The sequence below is a fragment of the Triticum aestivum genome, chromosome 7D (genome assembly GCF_018294505.1).
Source record: "Triticum aestivum cultivar Chinese Spring chromosome 7D, IWGSC CS RefSeq v2.1, whole genome shotgun sequence".
Taxonomy (NCBI): Eukaryota; Viridiplantae; Streptophyta; class Magnoliopsida; order Poales; family Poaceae; genus Triticum; species Triticum aestivum.
The window spans coordinates 540,132,068-540,151,545 of record NC_057814.1 but is presented as its reverse complement, the minus strand read 5'-3'; the positions used below and the strand labels follow the sequence as shown (position 1 = coordinate 540,151,545).

The following is a 19,478-nucleotide window of genomic DNA, read 5'->3' as shown; positions in this document are numbered from 1 at the left end:
AGGGGGAAGCTTCGAGCGAGAAGGCTCCTTGTTCTAGTGATAAAAATGGGACCGGCATCTTTGCCCATGTGGAACCTCCACCCGTCTATGGTGGACCGCTTCCTTCCACTCATTTGAATCATGCCGGCCCGGCCCCTAAGATTGAGAAGAATGTAGATTTTGATTCTTGGGTCTATCGTTTTAAGCGTCATTTAAATCATGTGAACACTAACCTTTGGAGAATCATTGAAGAAGGCTTTTATCCGCATGACCGAAGCAACTTCACTCCTAGAGAAGTTGTGGATCATCAATTCAATGAGAATGCTCTCTTCATCATCCAAGAAGCAATCCCGCCCGAAGATCTTCCTCATCTCCGGCCTTACACCGTGGCCAAAGATGCTTGGCTCCAAGTTGTTTCCCTCTATCGGGGAAGCGCAAGCATTCAACGCTCCAACTATGAAGTGGTGCAAGATGAAGCCGACGAGTTTGCAATGAAAGAAGATGAAGAACCTCGTGAGCTTTTTCGGAGAGTAACCAAACTCGCGGTCTCTCTCCGAGATCATGGAAGTAAGGACACGGATGACAATTGGATCAAGCGCAAATTCCTCAAGGCAATGATGCCCTACCACAAAGCCATGTCCTCCGTAATTCGTCAAAGGCCGGACTTCCACACCTTGTCATCAAGTGAAGTGTTGGATGAGTTTGTTGCTATGAGCATCTTGGACAAGACCGCCGACAATGCGGTTCTTCGCTCTCAAAGAGTAAAGAAGCCCAACCTTGCTCTAAAGGCCAAGGCTAGTATGGAGGAAGAGGATGAAGAGGAAGAAGAGGAGGGCAACCTCGAAGATACGAAGTATGCCTATCATGAACACATGGCTCTTGCTTCAAGGCAATTTTGGAGCAAGAAGAACACGAGGCCAAACTTCAACAAAAGCAACTCAAGTGGCGCAAAGGGCAAGCAACGGATGAGGACTTGCTTCAATTGTGGCAATGTGAGCCACTTTGTTGCGGAGTGCCCTTACGAGAAGAGGGAAGACAATGGTGGCAAGCTCATTAGAAAAGACAAGGCCAAGTCGTTCCCCAACAAGAGCAACTTCACCAAGAAGACTCCCCCCAAGGCGTTGGTGGTTCAAGAAGAGTACAATGAGGATGATGACGATGATGAAGATAGTGAGTCGGTTGCCATGGCCTCCGTTGCCATTGCGAAGACTCCACGGGTGTCTCTCTTCGACTCACCCAATGAGAACATCACCGCCAAGTGCCTCATGGCTAAAGCCACCAATAAGGTAACCTCCAACATCAAAACTACCATCATTAATCATCCTTCTTCGACGGATAGCATTGATGAACATGAGGGAACAAATGTGGAGGAAAATGAGTTTGAGATCTTTATGGGTAAACTCAAGGGTAAATCCAAGAAGCACTTCGTTGCTCTCTTGGAACAACTTGGTGAAGCCAATGACATGATCGAGGCTCACGAAGATACCATCTCTAAGATGGAGGGGCATAGTCGTGACTATGCCGATGAGATTTCGGATCTTTCCAATGCTCTTGACGAAGAGCGTGGTCTTCGTTTGGCTCTTGAGGAGTCATACAACGATGATCATGCTAAGTTAAAGAAGGATCTTGATCATGCTCTTGTTGTGTCTCGTGTGCTAAACTCCGAGAAGGCAAAACTTGGGGTTGATCTTGCTAGACTCAAAGAGGAGTTTGGCATTCTCGACAAGGCTCACAAAGTCTTGAAGGGTGTTCATGCTAGCCTCAAGGAGTCTCATGATCAACTCCAAGTGAAGCTAACAAAGGAGAAAGCCACCTTTCCTCATATGGTGTTAATTGATAATGCAAATGCTACTAACCCGTGTTGTGAGCATGTGCATCTTGTTGAGGAGAATGCTAAGTTGAAGGAGCAACTTGAGAAAGGCCTTATGTCATGCATACAAGGTGAGAAGAACCTCAACGACCTCTTGAGCAATCAAAAGGAAGTTGTGGCCAAGGAGGGGATTGGGTTCGCACCCAATCCCAAGAACAAGAAGAAGAATGACAAGACCAAGCGACCTCCTCCTCTCAAGCAAACTTTTGTGAAGGAGGGAGAGGGTGCTTCCAAGGAGAAGAAGAACAATGCGAAGGGTGGCGGTGTCAAGAAGAGCAATGCCACTCCTTCCAACAAAGCCGGCGACTTTAATCCTTCTTATGTGTTATGCCGTGCTAGTGATGGGCATGTTTATGCCAAATTCGTTGGTTCTCCTCATGAGTACATTGAATGGTCTATTTGGGTTCCTAAGACCCTTGTTGCTAACATCAAAGGACCCATTACAAAATGGGTACCTAAAACCAAGCATTGATCTCTTGTAGGTGTTTGCTTCCGGTGGGGGATCATGGTTGCTCGATAGTGGAGCTACAAATCATATGACCGGAAGCAAGGACTTGGTGGTGGACGTGCACAAGATTCCATCTATGCCCACCAATGTCGAGTGGGGTGATGCCTCGTCTTCTAAGGTATTGGGACTCGGCCAAGTTGTCATTTCTCATGATCTCACGATCGAGAAGGTCATGCTAGTTGAGTCCCTTGCATACAATTTACTTTCCGTTCGTCAACTTGCTATCATGGGCTTTGCCACCTTCTTTGATATTGATACCGTGGCCCTCTTGTGGAGCAAGACTCTTAAAGTAGCCTTTGTTGGGCATGTCGAGAATGGTCTCTATGTGATTAACTTTTCATAGCAACCCACTAAGACTGCGACATGCCTAATGGCTAAAGTTGACGTGGGGTGGCTGTGGCATCGCCGTTTAGCCCATGTCAATATGAGATCTTTACAAAGTCTTCTCAAGGGGGACCATGTCCGTGGACTAACGAACGTTAGTTCTGCCAAAGATCGTGCTTGCAGTGCTTGTATCGAAGGAAAGCTTCATGAGAAGGCTCACCCTCCCACGACTCTTATTTACTCGAAGAGGCCGTTGGAGCTCCTTCATTTGGATCTCTTTGGGCCTCCATCCTTTGATAGTCTTGGGGGTGGAAAGTACTGCTTGGTAATTGTGGATGATTATTCTAGATACACGTGGGTGTATTTCTTCAAGAGGAAGAGTGAGACCCAACAAAAAGTCATTGACTTTGCAAATGAAGCCCAACGTCAACACAATGCAAAGATCTTGACAATAAGAAGTGACAACGGCACCGAGTTCAAGAACTACACCTTGGATGAGTTTCTCAGTGATGAGGGGATCAAGCATCAATATTCCGCACCTTACACCCCTCAACAAAATGGTGTTGCGGAGAGGAAGAATCGGACGTTGATGGATGCGGCAAGGACCATGATGGCGGAGTTCAAGTCTCCATACAACTTTTGGGCCGAAGCCATCAACACCGCGTGTCATGCTTCAAATCGGCTCTATCTTCGCAAAGGCTTGAACAAGACTCCATATGAGATCCTCACCGGTAACAAGCCCAACCTCAAGTACTTTCGGGTGTTCGGGTGTAAGTGTTTCATTCTCAAGAAAGGTGTTCGTTTGTCTAAATTTGAGACTAGAGCTCATGAGGGCATATTTGTTGGTTATGCTACAAACTCCCATGCTTACCGTGTTCTCAATAAGTCCACGGGACTTATTGAGGAGACGTGTAACGTGGAGTTTGATGAAAATAACGGCTCCCAAGTGGAGCAAAGTGGTACTTGTGATGTAGGTGATGAAATTCCTCCCCAAGCCATAAGAAGAATGGGTATTGGATATATCCTACCCATTGAGGAACCCCTTGTGGCCGAAGGAGAAGGACAATGCTCCACTCAAGTGGAGCCATCACCAACCCAAGACCCACACGCTTCCGAAGAACAAAGTGAAGGCCCTCAACCTCATGAACAAGATCAAGGGCAAGATCAACCTCAAGATGGTGGTGATCCACCAAATGATGCCCAAGGTCAAGTTCTTCCCCTCGAGCTAGTTCAAGATCAAGAACAAGCTCAAGACGACGCTCAAGATGATCAAGTACCCCTCCTCACTTCACTTCCGAGGAGGAATTGGAGCGTCGTGCCGCTAAGATCGCTTCCAAGCTCACCACCAAAGGTCATCTCATGGAGAATGTGGTTGGAAGCCTAAGAAAGGGGGTAAGCACTCGTAGACAATTAGCAAACTATTGTGAACATCATGCGTTTGTTTCTTGTGTCGAACCCCAAAAGGTTTATGAAGCGCTTGAGGACCCGGATTGGCTCAACGCCATGCATGAAGAACTCAACAACTTCGAACATAACCAAGTGTGGAAGTTAGTGCCAAGGCCAACCGGGAATCATAATGTCATTGGAACCAAGTGGATATTCAAGAACAAGCAAGACGCTCATGGAATCATTGTTCGCAACAAGGCTCGTTTGGTGGCACAAGGCTACTCCCAAGTCGAGGGTATCGACTACGGTGAAACCTTTGCCCCCGTTGCTCGCCTTGAATCTATTCGTTTGTTGATTGCTTATGCTTCTCATCATAATTTCACTTTGCAACAAATGGATGTGAAGAGTGCTTTTCTTAATGGTCCCATAAATGAGTTGGTATATGTCAAACAACCCCCCGGGTTCGAAGATCCCTATTTCCCCGATCATGTGTATCAACTCCACAAGGCGCTCTATGGCCTTAAACAAGCCCCACGTGCGTGGTATGAGCATCTTACGGAGTTGTTACAAGATCGTGGATTCGAAATCGGGAAAATCGACCCCACTCTTTTTACTAAGAAGGTCAAAGGGGAGTTGTTTGTGTGCCAACTATATGTTGATGATATTATTTTTGGTTCCCCTAACAAAGCTTTCAATGAAGAATTTGCCGCTCTCATGACCTCAAAGTTCAAGATGTCTATGATGGGAGAGTTGAAGTTCTTTCTCGGATTCGAAATCAAACAAAGAAGAGAAGGAACCTTCATCAACCAAGCCAAATACACTCAAGACATGCTAAAGAGATTCAAGCTAAGTGATGTCAAGCCGGCTTCCACTCCAATGCCCACCAAGTGCCAACTTGACATTGATCCCAATGGTAAAGCGGTGGATCAAAAGGTATATCGCTCTATGATTGGATCCTTGCTTTACCTTTGTGCATCTAGACCGGATATCATGTTGAGTGTGGGAATATGTGCACGGTTTCAAGCCGCACCTAAGGAAAGCCACTTTGTGGCGGTCAAGCGAATCTTTCGATATTTGGCTCATACCCCAAACTTTGGCCTATGGTACCCAAGAGGAGCAAACTTCAAGCTTGTAGGTTTTTCGGACTCCGATTGGGCGGGAGACAAAGTGGATAGGAAGTCCACTTCCGGAGGGTGCCAATTTCTTGGTTGCTCTTTGGTAAGTTGGTCTTCTAAAAAGCAAAGTTGTGTGTCTCTCTCGTCCACCGAAGCGGAGTATGTGGCGGCCGGAAGTTGTTGTGCACAACTCTTATGGATGAGGCAAACTTTAAAGGATTACGGTGTCATTTGTGACAAAGTGCCTCTTTGGTGTGACAATGAAAGTGCTATCAAGATTTCTCTCAACCCGGTGCAACACTTCAAGACAAAGCATATTGAGATTCGGTATCACTTCATCCGGGATCATATTAGGCGAGGGGAGATCGAGCTCAACTATGTCAACACTCATGATAACCTTGCAGATATTTTCACGAAGCCATTGGATGAAGCAAGATTTCGCGAGTTAAGGCATGAGCTAAATATCATTGATTCGAGCAATGTGGTTTGAACCTTTGCACACCCCTCACATTCACTGTGCTTTCTTGTCTAGGTGTAGGCATGGACGTAGGGGGAGTGCTGTTCTCTCAATGAACTTTCCCTCCCCCCACAATGCATAAACTGATCTCACTCTTTCACATTAGCCATTTTTGATGGTACTTGTGCTTCAAAGACGAGCTTTGGTCATGGGCCCAAGGATAATTCTTCGCGGTGCCATACCAAGTGACTCAAACATAGGTGGCCTCGGCCACCGCCCTCTCGTATAGAGGTGTGTGATTCTTGTTCTCTTGCTAGTGCTCTTGTTGGTCTTCTTGCCGTTGTTTCCCGTCTTTCGTTTTGCACCATGTGTGTTGAGTCTGGTTTGAGTTGCGCTGGGCGGTACTACCGTTGTGAAGGAGCGGTACTACCGCTGGAGCGGTACTACCGCTCAACAGAGCGGTACTACCGCTTATACGGCTAAGCGGTACTACCGCCCCTCACCACGGTACTACCGCTGAGGGGCGGGGCCAGGGGGTTAAGTCGTGGGCAGGGGTGGTTTCCTCCACCCCATACCCATTTGCTTCGTCCCCTGGTTCCTCTTCCTCTCTCCAGCGCCATCTCGCCGCGGGAAGGCTCCGGCGGCCCTCCGTCTCCGGACCGTTCCTCTCCATTTCCTTCGGTGGAGTCGATCCCCACCTCGTCCTCTTGCCATGGATGCCGGTATTGCCCCCGTTCCTCTTCTCTTATTGTCTAGTTTTCAGATCTCGCGTTTTAGGGGCAATAGTAGTTGCATCTCTAGATTTTTGGCCAAATCTAGGCTTGAGTAGGTTGGAGAAGGCAACTAGACTCTTTGGATTGATGTTTGGTAGGTTTATTTTTGAATTTGGCATCCCCGGTAGTGCCGGATCTGACCACGGCAGTAGGGATCCGCCGTGCCCCATCTCGGGCGGTACTACCGCCCATATGGCCCGGTACTACCGCTTATGTGGTTAAGCGGTACTACCGCTGAGCGGGCACGGTTACCGCGGGATGCCCAGTTCCATTGTTTCCTACCACATGTTGATCCATCTTTGTTGTGTTTATTTGGTTTTGATCGTTCTTTCTGGTTGTTTCTTGTGTCCGTGTGTTTGGTTCCAGGTGATGAACATCCTGAGCAGCAAGTCCGCCGTGTCAACCCCGGGCGTTCAACGTCGAAGCGGTACCGCTCATCTGAGACTGCAGGTGGTTCTTCCAGTGCTCCACAGCCGGCAGGGGGTGCTTCCTCAAGTGCTAATCCTCCTCGCAAGAAGAAGATTGCGAGCCGACCGAAGGCAAGTGGCAAGAAAGTGACTGAGATGTCTAGCAAGGAATTCTGGGACAGGCGTCGGCGCAACCCTTATGAGGAAGAACAAGAACCCAATCTTGTCAACCGCCCGTTCTGGAACCGGTTTCAGTATGCCACATACTTTGATGTGATCAAGGCTAAGAAGAATCTCTTTGTCAATGTTCACTCCATCAACACGGATGCAATGGAGAAGGACCTTGAGTACTTTGGTGATGCCCTACAGATGTGCTCTCAGTTGAACATTCTCAGGATCATGCAGTTCAACAAGGACTTTGATGCAGATTTGCTGGCACAGTTCTTTGCCACTGTTCACCTAGGGACTGACGCAGACAGGACTCTGACTTGGATGACAAATGGAAAGGTGCTAGCTGTCAAGTGGTAGGCCTTCATGGGGCTGCTTGAGGTGGAAGATCAAGGGCTCGAGACTCCAGTTGGTTTTCGTCCTCACCAAAATGTCACCTCCACTCACAAGCAAGCCCTCTGGCCCTACTGTACTCGGAAGGTCCACCCTGAGACCAGGAAGGAAACCTATGAGTTGTCTACCTACCTGGACATCCTTCACCGCATCTTTCGCGAGACTCTCTTCCCTCGTATTGGGAATCTGGACATGGTACACTCTTACCTTGTGGACATGCTTCTCTTCTGCCAGCGTGAGAAGGACGCAAACACGGGCGAGTCTCTGGACATCTCTCGTGTCATGTGGTCTGAGCTTCTGGCGGCTGTTTCTGAGCGCAAGTGCCCAATTTATGGCCCGTTCATCATGTTGCTTATTGAGAGGGCCTGGAGACAGACCTATCCTGAGGAGCAGCTGGAAACTGGAGAGTTGGTCTCTCATGAGATCAAGCGTCTGAGGAAGAAGGATAATTGGGGTAGATCTGGAGCTCCATCTTCCGCTGCTGCCATGGAGACCGAGGACGAGGCTGATGCCGGGGATGATGATGAGGAGTATGTGCCTCCTGGGACAGAGCCTTCTGCAGCAGAGCCCTCTTGGGCAAAGAAGCTGAAACACAAGATGAAGAAGTTGTTTTGCATGGAGTCTCATGGTCAGTACATGACTCATGTGGCTGAGAAGAAGGCAAGAGGACGACACAAGGAGCTGATGCGTCAGATGGGTGCGACAGTCACCAGCGGCTCAGAGGGTCAGATTACTGAGGAGGAGGAGTGGATCCAGCAGCACTGTCCATGGACCGACTCAGATGCCGAGCAGTTTCCGGGTGAGGACGGCAGTGCAGATGATCACGCAGAGTCCTGATGTTCGAGATCCTCAGCATGCTCTCACCTGGAGCCGTAGGTTAGCTCTTTGCCCCTTTTGGTGTCTCGATGCCAAAGGGGGAGAGAGTTTATGGATTTGCGTCGTTGTGTTGCGAGTGTGTCTTTGCCTTTGTGCTTTCGTTATGTGCTACTTTGTGCTTTGCTTGGTTTTGTGTTCAGTAAGACTTTAGTTCGCGTCATATGGTGTGAGACATATGCTACCCTATCATTATAATATCTTTGTCTTTGTCTCTAGTCATTTGATATCTTTTGAGTTATATGCTTCATTATGTTGTATATCCTGCTATCTTGTTTCTCGCTTAGGTTGTTGGTCTCTAAAATACAGGGGGAGTGTTGATCCTAGTATGTGTGTCATGTAGCTCAAAGCACCTATCTTGATGGCACACATCTAGGGGGAGCCCGTCTATATTTTAGAGACTTGGGGTTTGCTTATGTCCTTTGTTTTTCCCAGTTGTGCAAATCCCGTATTGTCATCAATCCACCAAAAAGGGGGAGATTGTAAGGGCATATTTATTCCTAAGATGTTTTGGTGATTGATGACAATGCTTTTGCGGACTAATCGTGTGCGTTGAGTGTTTTTCAGAGATTCATTCTTTTGGGCACGAGACGATATCCTCCCCTCAGAGCTTAAAGCGAAGACGGTGTAGTCCTTTCGGATTAGTTTGGTGGACTAGTTTCATAGGGATCACCGTACTATCAAGAGGGGGTCCGTTTTGGAAAGGCTAGGGCGGAATCATCACGTACACTTCCTTTGCCCCTCCCTCCGAGCCTTTCCGTTTCGATGATGGGCTTGGTTCTCCTTTCTTTGTGCCCTCTCTGGTCCCAGCGGTAGTACCGTGGGCCAGAGCGGTAGTACCGCTTGGGTAGTACAAGCGGTAGTACCGCCCAGAGAAGTAGTACCGCTAGTAGCCCCGTGTGTGTACTATCTCTGGTCCCAGCGGTAGTACCGCGGGACGGAGCGGTAGTACCGCTTGGGTGCCACAAGCGGTAGTACCGTTCTGGGCGCGGTAGTACCGCTCCAGAGTAGTAGTACCGCTGGTGGCCCCAAGCCGTAGTACCGCGGTGGTCTCGTGCTAGTACCGCCTCGATTCGAGGGCTCCTTTTTCGTGTCGGGTTTTACGGTACTGGCCGCGGCTGTGGGGGGCCGTAGTACCGCTCCTGTGCGGTAGTACCGCCCTCCCTCCGCGGTAGTACCGCTGTGGACCAAGCGGTAGTACCGCTTATAGTTGCAAGCGGTAGTACCGCTGGCACAGCGGTACTACCGCTCTCTTCGGGGCAGAAGGGGGGTAACGGTTGGTTTGTTCCCCCCACTATTTAAAGGGGTCTTCTTCCCCAAAGTTGACTCACCTCTTCCCCCAAAAGCTCCATTGTTGCTCCAAGCTCCATTTTCGCCCGATCTCTCTCCCTAGCCAATCAAACTTGTTGATTTGCTCGAGATTGGTTGAGAAGGCCACGATCTACACTTCCACCAAGAGAAATTTGATTCCCCCCACGTATCCCTAGCGGATCTTGTTACTCTTGGGTGTTTGAGCACCCTAGACGGTTGAGGTCACCGCGGAGCCATAGTCCATTGTGGTGAAGCTTTGTGGTGTCGTTGGGAGCCTCCAATTAAGTTGTGGAGATTGCCCCAACCTTGTTTGTAAAGGTTCGGTCGCCGCCTTCAAGGGCACCAATAGTGGAATCACGGCATCTCGCATTGTGTGAGGGCGTGAGGAGAATACGGTGGCCCTTGTGGCTTCTTGGGGAGCATTGTGCCTCCACACCGCTCCAACGGCGACGTACTTCCCCTCAAAAGGAAGGAACTTCGGTAACACATCCTCGTCTCCACCGGCTCCACTCTTGGTTATCTCGTTCCTTTACTTTCGCTAGTTTACTTGTGTTATATCTCTTACTTGCTTGCGTGCTTGTTGTCGTTGCATCATATAGGTTGCTCACTTAGTTGCATATCTAGACAACCTATTTTGATGCAAAGTTTAATTTGGTAAAGAAAAGCTAAAAATTGTTAGTTGCCTATTCACCCCCCTCTAGTCAACTATATCAATCCTTTCAATTGGTATCAGAGCCTCGTCTCTTTATTAAGGACTTTACCGTTTAACCGTGTCCGGGTGCTGGATGGCCAATGGAGTGTTCGGCTTGATGAGGCCACTCTGCAGCTCAGTCGCGAGGGCCGCGGTATACTCCTCAGTACGGAGGGAGCGCTCATGTTTCCATTGACTGTGATAACTCCACGCGGTCCGGGCATCTTGAGCCTTAAGTAAGCATAGTGCGGGACTGCATTGAAGCGGGCAAAGGCGGTTCGTCCGAGCAGTGCATGATAACCACTGCGAGAGGGGACAATGTCGAAGATCAAGTCTTCGCTTCGGAAGTTATTCGGTGAACCGGAGACTACTTCCAATGTTAGAGAACCCGTGCAGCGGGCCTCTACGCCGGGTATCACTCCTTTAAAAGTGGTGTTACTAGGCTTGATTCTTGATGGGTCAATACCCATTTTATGAACAGTGTCTTGATAAATCAAGTTAAGACTGCTGCCGCCGTCCATGAGGACTCGAGTGAGATGGAATCCATCGATGATTGGATCGAGGACCAGGGCTGCCGAAGCTCCATGACGGATACTGGTCGGGTGGTCCCTGCGATCGAAGGTGATCGGACAAGCCGACCAAGGATTGAATTTTGGGGCGACCAGCTCTACGGCGTAGACGTCCCTTAGCGCGCGCTTGCGCTCCCTCTTGGGGATATGAGTGACGTATATCATATTCACTATTTTTACCTCAGGGGCAAATTTCTTCTGCCCCCATGTGTTCGGTGGGCGGGGCTCATCATCGTCCTCGCTTGACGGCCCTTTCCCCTTATGTTCGGTATTTAACTTACCGGCCTGTTTGAAGACCCAACAATTTCTGTTGGAATGATTTGCAGGTTTGTCGGGAGTACCATGAATCTGGCAAGGCCGATCGAGTATTTTGTCCAAATTGGATGGGCCATGCCTGTTTCCTTTGAATGGCTTCTTTTGCTGACCGGGTTTAGAGTCGCTGAATCCGGCGTTGACCGCTGTGTCTTCGGTTTCTTCATTGTTGTTCCAACGCTTGTGCTTTTGTTACGTCGCGGTCGTCTGTTGCCGTCCCTGGCTTCGGAGGTGCCGGGGTCGCTAGTACTGTTGCTTCTACGAGCTAACCAGCTGTCTTTTCCCACACAAAAGTGGGTCATGAGTGCGGTAAGAGCTGCCATAGACTTCGGCTTTTCTTGGCTGAGGTGTCGGGCAAGCCATTCGTCGCAGACGCTATGTTTAAAGGCCGCTAGGGCTTCAGCGTCTGGACAGTCAACGAGTTGGTTCTTTTTAATTAAGAACCGAGTCCAGAGTTTGCGGGCTGACTCTCCGGGTTGCTGGACTATGTGGCTAAGGTTTTCGGCGTCCGATGGCCAGACATAAGTACCTTGGAAGTTGTCTCGAAATGCATCCTCCAAATCTTCCTAGCTGCCAATAGAGTTCTCTGGGAGGCTGTTTAACTAGTGTCGTGCTGGTCCTTTTAGCTTTAGGGGGAGGTATTTAATGGCGTGGAGATCGTCACCGCGAGCCATGTGAATATGGAGAAGAAAATCTTCAATCCATACCGCAGGATCCATCGTTCCGTCATACGCTTCAATATTTACGGGTTTAAACCCTTCTGGGAACTGGTGCTGCATTACCTCATCGGTAAAGCATAAGGGGTGTGCGGAGCCTCTGTATCGGGCAACGTCACGATGGAGTTTGGATGACATCCATGTTCGGTTTTTAGCCCGGGTGAGGTTATGCTTATTGTGCCAGGCTTGATGGCTGTCGTCTCGCGTTGGAGCACGCCCCTTAATCCATAGATTGATCTGGCCTGACCGGCTCTATTGTCCAGGTCCTGGCGTGAGTCGTAGGTGTAGCCCGGAGCTGCTACCTCTTTGCCTCGACGGCGAGGTGGTGCGGGCTGGTGTTCGGCATAAGTAGCCGCTTTGTCTCGCCCACGTGGTGGCCGGTCTGGTTGATCAGCATGATTATATCTTGACGGTATTTGCTCAAGGGCCTCGTCATCGAATTGTGGCAGTAGCCGACGCTTCGGATAACTCTTTGTTGGGTGCTCGAGGCCATATTCTTTGGCAGCTAGGACCTGGGTCCATCTGTCGTTGAGTGTATCTTGTTCGGCTTGGAGCTATTGCTGTTTCTTTTTTAGCCTTCTCACGGTTGCGATTAACTGCCGCTTGAAGTGCTCTTGCTCGAGGGGTTCCTTTGGCACGATGAAGTCTTTGTTGCCGAGGCTGACATCCTCCTCGGAGATCGGTAGATAGTTACTATCCTCCAAATCCGCATTCCCGACCGGTCGTCGGGGTTAACTTGTCCCTCCTCCCAATCATCCTGCTCGGACGCAGGCTCGGTGGGGTCTTCGGGATCTTCGACATCGCCCGGAGTATTATTGTCTCTGGTGCCGGTATTGCTTTCCTTTTCGCGACGCGATTTTGAGCGGTGCCGCTGACGTCGACGTTTCGGTGGTGCCTCGACGGGCTTGTCCTCGCTCAGATCCTTCCTGCCATCGTCGTCATCCTTTTTAGGTGTATCCACCATATACACATCATATGTGGAGGTGGCCGTCCAGCGCCCGATAAATGGTGGGTCTTGGCCTGGTTTGTCTCCAACATCGTCGTCCATACCGTCGATGTCTTCGGAGGCGTAATCTAGCATGTCGTTTAAGTCTTCGACAGTGGCTATTAAGTGGGTGGTGGGTCGGACATAAAATTGCCCGTTCTCAGCCCCTAATCCGGGCTAGGCGTAGTTCGGAGGTGATACTTCCGTAATGGAGAGAGATCGCATTAAGTCTAGGGCCTCGTTTAGTAGTGAAGGCAGGACGAGGAACTGAGGTCCTGTGGAGCTGGGCATGGTACATGACTGATAACCCACAAGTATAGGGGATCGTTTGTAGCCTTTTTCGATAAATAAGAGTGTCGAACCCAATGAGGAGCTAATGGTAGAACAAATATTCCCTCAAGTTCTATCGACCACCGATACAACTCTATGCACGCTTGACGTTTGCTTTACCTAGAACAAGTATGAAACTAGAAGTACTTTGTAGGTGTGATAGGATAGATTTGCAAGATAATAAAGAGCACGTAAATAAAATCTAGGGGCTGTTTAGATAAAGACAAAACTAAGTTAGTTTTAGTAGAGAGCTTATGTCAACAAGAAAGTTATTTGTCCCTAGGCAATCGATAACAAGTACCGGTAATCATTCTTGTAATTTTATATGAGGGAGAGGCATGAGCTAACATACTTTCTCTACTTGGATCATATGCACTTATGATTGGAAATCTAGCAAGCATCTGCAACTACTAAAGATCATTAAGGTCGTGAAACCCAACCATAGCATTAAGTATCAAGTCGTCTTTACTCCCATACTTCATACCCCAGTTACTCGGGTTTAAGTTTCTGTCACTCTCGCAACCCACCGTAAGCGAACCATGAACATATTGCAACACCCTACAATGGGGGCCCCTCACGTTTGCGCGAGACGGAGGGCACCGTAGGACAGCACCATAAATAAAATATATAATCATACCAACCAAGATCACGATTAACCCACAAGCCAAAACGGATCTACTCAAACATCATAGGATAACCATAGATCATTGGGAGATAATATATGGAGTTGACCATGTTTAATTAGAGATTACAATGGGGAGAAGAGGTGTTACACCGCTGCATAGAAGGGGAGAGAGTTGGTGTTGACGGTAGCAAGATTGTTGATGTAGATCACCGTCCCGATCGTTGCCCCCGGTGGCACTCTGGCATCACCGGAAGCGAGGGGGAGAGAGCCCCCTCCTCCTTCTTCTTCTTCCTTGGCCTCCCCCCTAGATGGGAGGAGATTTCCCCCTCTGGTCCTTGGTCTCCATGGCGATGGAGGGGCGGGAGCCCCTCCAAGATTGGATCTCCCTCTCTGTTCTCTTCTGTTTCGCATTCCCCAGATCTGGCCGAAAACCGTTTCTTATATTCTTGGAGATCCGTAACTCCGATTGTGCTGAGATTTGAACACGATTTTTTTTCCGGATATAAGCTTCCTTGCACCCGAAGTAGAGGTCCAACCGACGTACGAGGTGGGCACAACCCACCACCGCGCGCCAGGGGCCTCTAGCGCGCCCTGTTGTATTGTGCCCTATGTGGGCCTCCGTTTGCGGTGATTCCAACTCCCAAAAATCACATATATTCCAAAAAAAATCTCCGTAAAATTTTATTGTGTTTGGACTTCGTTTGGTATGGATACTCTGTGATACAAAAAGATGCAGAAAACAAGAACTGGCACTGGGTACTGGATCAATAGGTTAGTCCAACAAATCTTATAAAAAGTTGCCAAAAGTATGTGAAAGTGATATAATATTGGCATGAAACAATCAAAAAATATAGATACGACGAAGACGTATCAACATCCCCAAGCTTAATTACTGCTCATCCTCGAGCAGGTAAATGATAAAAAAGATATTTTTTGATGTGGAATGCTACCTAACATAAACTTGATCATATGTCTAGTCATGGCATGAATATTAAGACATAAGTGATTCAAAGCAATAGTCTATAATTTGACATAAAGACATCAATACTCAGGCATCCCAACAAACAATCATGTCTTTCAAAATATCAATGCTGAAGAAAGTTATCCCTACAAAATCATGTAGTCTTGTCATGCTCTGTCTTCTTAACACAAAGTATTTATCATGCACAACCCCGATGACAAGCCGAGCAATTGGTTCATACTTTTTAACGCGCTTCAGCTTTTTCAACCCTTACGCAATACATGAGCCCAAGCCATGGATATAGCACTACGGGTGGAATAGAGTATGATGATAGGGGTAAATATAAAGAAGACAAAAAAGTAGAAAGTCTCACATCGACGCGGCTAACCAACGGGCTATGGAGATGCCCAGCAATTGATATCAACGTGAGGAGTAGGGATTGCCATGCAACGAATGCACTAAGAGCTATAACTGTATGATAGCTCAATATGAAACTAAGTGGGTGTGCATCTAATCCCATAATGAAAAATTCCCACTAGTATATGAAAGTGACAACATAGGAAACTCTCCATATGAAAAACATGGTGCTACTTTGAAGCACAAGTGTGGTAAAGGATACTAACAATGCCCCTTCTCTCTTTGATTTTTTTCTTTTTGCCTTTTTTTTTCTCTCATTGTCCGGAGCCTCATCCCGACTTGTGGGGGAATCATAGTCTCCATCATCCTTTCTTCACTGGGGCACTGCTCTAAAAATGAATAATGATGATCATCACACTTCTATTTACTTATAACTCAAAAGAAATAAAAATTACAACTCGATACCTATGACAAAGTATGACTCTATATGAATGCCTCTGGCAATGATCTAGCGTAACATGTATGAAAAATGATGAACGGTGGTTGACCCACAACGACTATGTCAGCTATATGATCATGCAAAGCAATATGACAATGAATGCTCAAGTCATCAAACGGAAGCAGTGGAAGTTGCATGGCAATATATCTCGGAATGGCCATGGAAAAGCCATAATAGGTAGGTATGGTGGCTGTTTTGAGGAAGATATAATAAGGCTTATGTGTGATAGAGCATATCATATCACAGGGTTTGGATGCACCTGCGAAGTTTGCACCACGTCTCGATGTGAGAAAGGGCAATGCACGTAGAGGCTAGCAATTTGCGGAAAGGTAAGAGTGCGTATAATCCATGGACTCACATTAGTCATAAAGAACTCATATACTTATTGCAGAAGTTTATTAGCCCTCTAAGAAAAGTACTACTACGCATGCCCCTAGGGGGATAGATTGGTAGGAAAAGACCATCGCACATTCCCGATCACCACTTATAAGGAGGACAATCAATAATAAATCATGCTCCAACTTCATAGCATAACGAGAGACTATACGTGCATGCTTCGGGAATCACAAACCTTAACACCAATATTCTTACTAACCACAACCGTTACTAGTACCTCCCACATATTCCATCTCTATATCGCAAAACTATTGCAAGGAATCAAACATATCATATTCAGTGATCCATAAGTTTTATGTAGGATTTTATGACTAACCATGCAATTGACCAATTCCTTCCGACTCTCTAAATAGATATAAGTGAAGCATGAGAGTTTAATTCTTTCTACAAAAGACCATGCTCTAACAAATATAAGTGAAGCAAAAGAGCAATTTTCAAATAACGGTTTTCTATGTGAAGAGAAACAGGCAATCCAAACTTCAAATGATATAAGTGAAGCACATGAAGCATTCTATAAAGCCATACTCAAAAGATATAAGTGAAGTGCAATGAGCATTCTATAAATCAACCATGGACTATCTCATACCAGCATGGTGCATAAAATAAAAATGAAAACTAAAAGCAAAAGACGCTCCAAGATTTGCACATATCACATGAACGAGACAAAACCGAAAACATAACGATACTTGTTGAAGAAAGATGGGATGCCTTCCGGGGCATCCCCAAGCTTAGACGCTTGAGTCTCCTTGAATATTTACTAGCAAAAATGCCCGTGCGTTGCAACGGGTATAAAATATATCTAAGAGTTGTTGTGGTATTCGAGAGTTTATCTATCATGGTGAATAATATGATTTTCCAATTAAATTGGTTGTAAGACTCATAATGATCCACTTCATGAAGATCCTATTGTTTCCGAAAGCTCCTAATCTTCTTCTCTACTAATAAAACCTATTCCTTCAACTCGCTATAAAAAATTGGATTGTTTGTAATAAGTTGTTGATATTCAACAACCCTGCGTAAAAAGAATTGTAGAAATCTAAACATTTACTGGCCCGATAGATCAACAGCTACTTCTTCAATGCGTAAGTAATTGTGCATCATTCACATACCTTTAGCAGCTTCAAATAGAACATATATTAATTCCTATATCTCGCAATGCCTATTAACATTAATTTATATTTATACTTTCCCACTTTCAGAATTTGATGGCCGGAAAGTAAAGAGTTTATAATGTTTGGCACTCTTTTGTTGACACGTTGCTGCCAGTATTGCACACCCTCCACGCCAACATTATCATCAGGCCTCGATGGGGATCAGGATTACGGTATGCAGAGCTGCGGGATAGATGGTACAACGGAGGGGAGCACTCCTCCTCCCAGTTGTCGTGCAGGGCGAAACATGACGCGAGCAAGATGCACCGTTGTTGCACTCTCTCTGCTCTTCATCCCTCCCCTCATAGCTGCCGTGTAGGGCGAAATAGGACGCGAGCAAGATGCATCATTGTTGCACTCTCTCTGCTCTTCATTTCCCCCTCTCTCCTCCCTATCTCACCAAGACATAGATGACATCCAAAGTTGAGGAATATCTTGATGGTCAGCAAATACCGGTGAGCCCCAAATATTTTCTCACTTGAGAAATATTATTTCTTTTCAACATTTCAGTCATTTTTAATTCTTATATCTATGTATTTGTAAGATGTGGTAGGTATGAATATTAAACTATGACATCCAGCACCAAGTATTATAATGGGTGCGCTCATCCGAAAAAAATTGTAATCGGTGCACATGCATGGCAATCCAGCAGCTTCCGGTCCAAGCACCACATGTAGCGACAACACCCACCGCCCAGTTCCCACTACGTGCCCCCTTTATCCATAACACATTGCCTTCTTCTCTATCCACCTGACGCTCTCCCTTCTCTTCTTCTCTATCCACGGCTGCAACCCCCTCTTCTCCATTGGTGAGGAACACCACCAGAGGATGCATTGCGTTTTGGAGCTTCCTCTAATGTCGCTCGATCGGGAGATTAGATGATTTGCCCCACTTTACAAGGGGTTAGATGATTTTCCCCAGGGTTGTCTCAATGACCAGTGGCCCCGGCCCCACCCGACAGCCTCTCAGGGGGCAAATTATCTAAGTGGAAAGTAAAGTGGGGCAAAAGATCCAATTTTCCATCGAGGTAAGGGCCCTGCCTCCTCCAACCGCGCGCAAGCAGGCCAAGGCCGACGGCCGACCCCCAACCCCTCTCTCATCCTCTCTTCCCCTTCTCTCTATAATCTCTCTCATGTTTTCTTCAGGGAGCCTGCCAATGGAGGTCATCGCCTCTCCATCTCGATCCGTCTGCCGTCGGGTCCACGACGGAGCAGCTGGATCCGCCATGCAGGCCATGGATGGGTGCCTTGGAGCTCCTCTGCCGTCGCCTGATCTGCCCACCCGCCCGTCCTGCGGATCCGGCTAACAGCCTCGCCACCGGCCCGATTCAGATAGACGCCCACAACCTCCTTCCGCCACCTGCTCCATGCATGCCCCCAGGTCCGACCGATCCTGTGTCGCTCATCCTCGCTGCTTTTTTGTTTGAGGAAAACTCGCTGCTTCTTTTGCTCGCAGCTCGCGAGGAGGCCAGGCGCCTCGTCCAGCCGCCTCGATCCGGCCTTCTCTACCCCCAGCTCTAGGCCTCAAACGACTCGCTCTTTGGAGATCGCGGGTCCTCTGTCGAGCGAGGGCGCCGGTGGCGGTGTTCGCTCGGGTGGACTCTGTTCCATTTTCTTTGCTCCTTCGCGCTTTGGAGATTCCTTCCGTTCCCTTTCTCTGCATGTTTTGATTTCTAATGTGGCTTGTTGATTCTCATGACAACTCTTGTACGCATTTAAATTGGTGAGAATATATATATGTATATCAGCGAGGTGGAACTATTTAATTGAAGAACGAACTCATCTGTACAAAGGCCACTGTATCTGAAATTAGCCACCTAAAAAGGACCGCGGCTTGAATACTCAAAAGCATAGGGTCTTTTCTGTAAGAATAAAACGTTTTCTTAGAGAGCCACATAAAATAGGACTGCGGGTTGAATACCTGAAACAATAGGGACTTTTTTACAAAAGTGTCGACGACATACGACCAGAAACACTCGGTGCTTTATTATTAGGGAGAGACTTGGGGTGCCTTAGGCATCCCCAAGATTGAGCTCTTGCCTCTCCTCCTTCTCCTCATATCGAGACCTCCTCGATCTTTGATCACTTCATCCACATAAAACTTAACAGAAAGTTCGGTAAAATCCGTTAGTATAATAAAGCAAATCACTACTCTAAGTACTGTTGCAAACCAATTCATATTTTGTTTTTGCATTGTAGCTACTGTAATATAACATTTCCATGGCTTAATCCACTGATAGAAATCGATAATGTCATCAAAACAAGCAAACAATACATCAAAAACAGAATCTATCTTAAACAGGACAGTCTGTAGTAATCTGAA

General features: G+C 47.4%; 1 long non-coding RNA gene across 1 annotated transcript; it reads left to right on the top strand.

Annotated features, from left to right (window-relative positions):
- The first annotated feature begins 17,816 nt into the window (after positions 1 to 17,816).
- LOC123167234 (uncharacterized) lies at positions 17,817 to 18,926 on the top strand. The gene is made up of 2 exons (XR_006483866.1): positions 17,817 to 18,183; positions 18,302 to 18,926. It is a non-coding gene; the product is annotated as an uncharacterized lncRNA (long non-coding RNA).
- Positions 18,927 to 19,478: the final 552 nt, after the last annotated feature.